Below are 5,782 nucleotides of genomic sequence, written 5' to 3'. Positions count from 1 at the left end.
TGACATAAGCTGCCACAGTTCCGAGAATTGGTCTCAAAGACATGGGGACAAATTGACCCCATTTGGAACTGAAGGTAAACTGTGCCTGAAACAATCAAGATGACACTGACCACTGGTGACCAATTTCAAGATGACTATTAAAAAATGACTATCAGAGCTGACTGTGCTGTTTCCGCATGTAGCCCCCTCTAGCCTATAAAAGCTCTTACACACTGATTGTCAGTGGGAGGGGAGGCAACCTTTGGACTGGAGAACCCTCCCCCAACACACAGTTTGCAGGCATCCAAAATAAAGCAAACTTTTCTTTGCACCAATCTGGCCTCTTTATTGGCATTTGAGTGGCGAACAGCCAGTCCCCACTTTAGGTTACATTCTCACCTGCTCCTGTTGTAACACCAGTCATTCTAGCCTTCCTGTGAATCCACCCTCAGCCCCCTTGTCCCTCTCTGGCTTCTTTGTACTTCTTGCTTGATAAAACCGCAGCCCTGGTTAAATCCAACTTAGCACCTATTCTGTGCCTACAACACTGCAGCTGAAGATAACTGGAGAAAAACACATAAGAAAATGACACGTGTTAGTCTTGTGTTTTTGGTGGTGGTTTATGGTTTATCCCTTATGGGAGGGATCTTTTTTTATGATTAAATCTGTAATAAAACCATATAACATTCATCAATGCATTCGATAAGACTAGTTTCATCCATGGAACATAATAAACCACTTTAAAACAGCAGTTTTCATTCATGTCATATAAGGCTGTCAAATTAAAAGTATTCCTTATAATGGGTTGTTATACAAGAAATCCATTTCACTTCACATTATGTGGTAAGACTGACAGATAGATCCTCTAAGAACAGAATCTGAAAGTAGACTCCACCCTTTTGGTCACCTTTTCAGTCTTTCTCTCAAACAAGTTTCACAACAGGAAAATATTTGTGAGCAGAGAAATCAAATTCAGGAGGAACCTTGGATTCCTTTTTGTGTCCTCCTGCCAATAACTTCATAACCACAAAGTTGGGTTTGGCAACCTTTAAAATTCTATTGACCTCATGGTCTGGGTTTGGGATATTTTCCAGTATCATTTTTGCCTGCTGAAAGTGCTTACTAGCTGCCACATACAGTTCTGGAGACTGAGGAGGAGGTCAGACATTTCCTTGAACTGCAGATAGTGCACTGGTGGTGGTGTCATTACACTGTTGAATGGAGTAAATCTGTGCTCATATCGAACTTGTTCACTATCAAGCTCAAACTTGGGTTTTTGTACTTTGCCATCCATGTCAAAAGCTACCATGGTTTTAAACATTCCAGCACACATGTTCTGATATGCCTGGCTCATTGTGATCTCTCAGCTCAATGGGTGAACTTTCTTCTTTTTTGTTGTTTTTTTTACTACTACGGCCTTTCTGCTGCTCTTCCATTGTCCTTTCCTCTGCCATCTGAGAGCCATCGGCATGACTTAATGTCGACATCAACCAGGCATAAAGAAATTCAGAGAGATACCAATATATGTAATAATACTCGTGCATGCTGTAGAGCTCCAATTCGAAGCCACTTAGGAGATACTGTATCATAATGCGAAGGTTATGGTAAAGGACCCAGGTACCTAAACAGGCCAAATGCTGCCTGTGGGGCTCCTGTTTCAACACCATAGTATGAAGGGCTGCATCAACCTTCTCTGCCTCATCCTGCAAGGTAGCAAATTCCTCAAGAATATGACCGAGTTTATCTCTCTGCTGAGCCCTGTTATGTCCATGGATCTGAATAAGACTACAGAATGGCCGAACACAGTGAGTAACAAAAGAGTCAATAGAGTCCTTAGCCTGGTGATTATTACATAGGCAGCACTTTGGGGAGAGCACCGGAGGACTGACAAAGGACCGAAGAGCATCTTTCACCATGTCTTGCATGAGATGGATTCCAAAGACCTTTTTTTTATCCACCAGGAAAGTGGTTTGTAATAGAGATCTCGAAAGAACACAAGGTGATTGTTCACTAAATTCACAGAAAAAATCCAAGATACAATGTAAATTTGTTAAATTGACCACCTCACAGACAGTTTTTATTCTATCTATCAATCTTGCAAAATAGTTGACCATTTCTTCTCTTTTTATTATTTTTGCATATCAAGGGAAGGTGGGTGGCAGTAGTCCCTGGTTAACAAGTGGCTCAAAACCCATCATAATGGGATGATCTCCTTTTGTAGTATCATTCTGGGCCTGGATACCATGATGCAATGAATTATGAATGGCAGAAAGAAGATCTGCTGCTTGAACCATCAATTTTTGAGCTTCTGCAACAGCACTGGTCTCTTTCTTAGTAAAGGCTATAAGCACTGTCAGTAACACTCGAGTAAATTTCACTCTGCTGAATACTGCTAAACATTGTTGATGTTCTAGTTCAACTTCTGGGTCTCTTTCTTCTCCTTGTCGACTTCAAGTACTCTTTACTCTTCTTTGCATGTCATCCTCCACATCTTTTAGCATGCCTGTAACTCGAAGATCTGTCACACTGTTAGCCATTTTAAATCCATAATTCATTGACTGAAAATCTTCCTCTTCAAAAACAGCAGCTTTATTTACTTTTTCCCTTGCAATGTCACAGATTTTCAAGATACCCAGAGCAAAAGCTTTCATGGCAGGATCTTCTATAAAATCTGGATTATGAATGTAAAGGCACGTAAATACTGTCTGTGCCAAGGAATGGCCTTCTAACCACGTTATCAAACAGCAAAAGCATGTATCCATTATCCCTATCAATTCAGGCAAGGTGAGGTCTTTAATTTTTATGGTGCCATCCTTGATAGCTTGTTCAAAATTGAGAACTTTCCGATTAACTTGGTTTCCAATCATGCCAGCATCCATCTTGGGATCCATCATTTCAATGGCAGACATGGCTTCAAAAAGACCAAATAGCTTATCATGAAGCAGTTCTCCCAACTTTAATTCTCGACAAGCTTCTTCAAAATCTTGGGTTATGTCCACCCAGTTTGTGCTGCTTTTTTCCATCTTTTCTGGTATACCGAGCTCCCATCCTGAATCATCATCTTCTACAGAAGCTTTCATAACCATTACGCCTACTTCTCTCGTGGCCACCCGCGCCGCCACGCACCGTCCAGACCGCTGAAATAACTACACCTCCTTGGCCGCCGCCGGCGCCCCCTCCCCTCTCCGCCCTGCCCAACCGGCCTCGTGCGCGCATGCCTGGGAGGGATCTTAGTTCCCCAAACTGGGATTGAACCCAGTCTCTTGGCAGTGAAAGAGTGCGTCCTGAGCACTGGACCACCAGGGAATTCCCTAGTCTAGTATTTTAAATTTTTATCAACATATGACTTGTGTACATAAATGTGCACATGTTTTAGGTGTACTTTTGACAAATTTCCATAAAGTGAACAAACACATATAACTGGCTCCTGCTGACCTTAAAAACAAAAGTTATTTTTAGCAGCAAAAATGGGTCTATTCAGGAATAGCAGAGATTTGCGATTCAGGACAGGCAAGCTATAACAAAATCCATAGTTATTTTTTAATAACAAAAGCCATAGCTTTATAACAAAAGACCAATAAACAGAGGAGAGGAGAGGAGTGTTACGTTACAGAGGAAAAAGGAGGAAGATGGGAGGTTTTGTTCTGAGTGAAAGTATGCTGGAGAAAAGTGACAGTTCAGTGTCTCATTGGCAGTTTCTCAGTTTATTTCTTGTCAGAGATCCAATGTTCATCTTTTTCTGTTGGGATCTGTGATTGATGACTCTTTTTGATAATTCTTCTGTTGGGGTCCTTAAATGGCAGTTCTTCCTGCAGTTGATGGTGAGTGGTACTGCCTAAGAGTTCCCCCTTCTGGCCTCCTGACTCCATCTTCATGAGGTTTCCCATTAATTTCCACACTCCCAAGTTATTAAACAAAACACTGCCAGAACAGCTTCACGCCTTTCCAGTCTTTGCCTCCTTACTAAAGGTCCACCATTCGACCTCCAGCATCATAGACTAGTGTCACCTGTTTGTTAACTCTGTGTAAATGGAATCTCTGATAGATTCTTGGGGATTCCCTGGTAGCTCATCTGGAAAAGGAGCCGCTTGCAATGCAAGAGACCCCAGTTCAATTCCTGGATCAGGAAGATCTGCCGGAGAAGCGAAAGGCTACCCGCTCCAGTATTCTGGCCTGGAGAATTCAATGGACTGTATGGCCCATGGGGTCAAAAAGATTCAAACACGACTGAGTTTTGGACTTTCAAATGGAATCCATATTGTATGTACTATTAAATATATGGCTAATATTCCATTGTATGAATGTATCACTTTATAATATGATAATTCTCTCATTTACTTTTTGTTTTATTGAAGTATAGCTGATTAACAGTGTTGTGTTAGTTTCAGGTGTATAGCAAAGTAATTCAGTCGTATATACATATACACGTATACATGGGGCTTCCCTGATGGCTCTGCAGGTAAAGGGTCTGCCTCCAATGCAGGAGCCTCAAGAGATGCAGGTTTGATCCCTGGGTTGGGAAGATTCCCCTGAAGAAGGAAATGGCAACCCACTCCAGTATTCTTGCCTGAAAAATCCCATAGACAGAGAAGCCCAGCGGGCTACAGTCAGACATGAATGAGTGACTAAGCACTTACACACACACACAAACACATATTCAGATTATTTTCCATTATAGGTTATTACAAGATATTAAAACAGTTCTCTATATAATAGGTCCTTGTTGATTATTTTATATATCAGTTCAGTTCAGATCAGTCGCTCAGTCATGTCCGACTCTTTGCAACCCCATGAATCGCAGCACGCCAGGCTTCCCTGTCCATCACCAACTCCCGGAGTTCACTCAGACTCACTTCCATCGAGTCGGTGATGCCATCCAGCCATCTCATCCTCTGTCGTCCCCTTCTCCTCCTGCCCCCAATCCCTCCCAGCATCAGAGTCTTTTCCAGTGAGTCAACTCTTCGCATGATGTGGCTAAAGTACTGGAGTTTCAGCTTTAGCATCATTCCCTCCAAAGAAATCCCAGGGCTGATCTCCTTGAGAATGGACTTGTTGGATCTCCTTGCAGTCCAAGGGACTCTCAAGAGTCTTCTCCAACACCAAAGTTCAAAAGCATCAATTCGGCGCTGAGCTTTCTTCACAGTCCAACTCTCACATCCATACACGACCACTGGAAAAACCATAGCCTTGACTAGATGGACCTTTGTTGGCAAAGTAATGTCTCTGCTTTTGAATATGCTATCTAGGTTAGTCATAACTTTCCTTCCAAGGAGTAAGCGTCTTTTAATTTCATGGCTGCAGTCACCATCTGCACTGATTTTGGAGCCCAAAAAAATAAAGTCTGACACTGTTTCCACTGTTTCGCCATCTATTTCCCATGAAGTGATGGGACCAGATGCCATGATCTTCATTTTCTGAATGTTGAGCTTTAAGCCAACTTTTTCACTCTCCACTTTCACTTTCATCAAGAGGCTTTTTAGTTCCTCTTTACTTTCTGCCATATAGTAGTGTGTATTTCTTAGAGGCTTCCCTCGTGGCTCAGATGGTAAAGAATTTGCCTGCAATGCAGGAGACCTGGATTTGATCCCTGGATTGGGAAGATCTCCTGGAGAAGGGCATGGCAAACCACTCCAGTATTCTTGCCTGGAGGATTCCATGGACAGAAGAGCCTGGCGGGCTACAATCCGTGGGGTCACAAAGAGTAGTACACAACTGAGCAACTGACCACACAACACATGCAACATGGAAAGGCATATCAAGTATATTGTTTCCTGGGGCTGCCATAACAAAGTACCATAAACCA

The 5,782-nt window shown here is 42.4% G+C and overlaps 1 pseudogene; it reads right to left on the bottom strand.

Moving 5' to 3' along the window:
- Window positions 1-674: 674 nt before the first annotated feature.
- On the bottom strand, window positions 675-3,148 carry LOC109570735 (N-alpha-acetyltransferase 35, NatC auxiliary subunit pseudogene; annotated as a pseudogene).
- Between the last annotated feature and the right edge of the window lie 2,634 nt (window positions 3,149-5,782).

The sequence above is a fragment of the Bos indicus genome, chromosome 16 (genome assembly GCF_029378745.1).
Source record: "Bos indicus isolate NIAB-ARS_2022 breed Sahiwal x Tharparkar chromosome 16, NIAB-ARS_B.indTharparkar_mat_pri_1.0, whole genome shotgun sequence".
In the NCBI taxonomy this organism is placed as follows: Eukaryota; Metazoa; Chordata; class Mammalia; order Artiodactyla; family Bovidae; genus Bos; species Bos indicus.
This window is presented reverse-complemented; position numbering and strand designations above follow the sequence as displayed.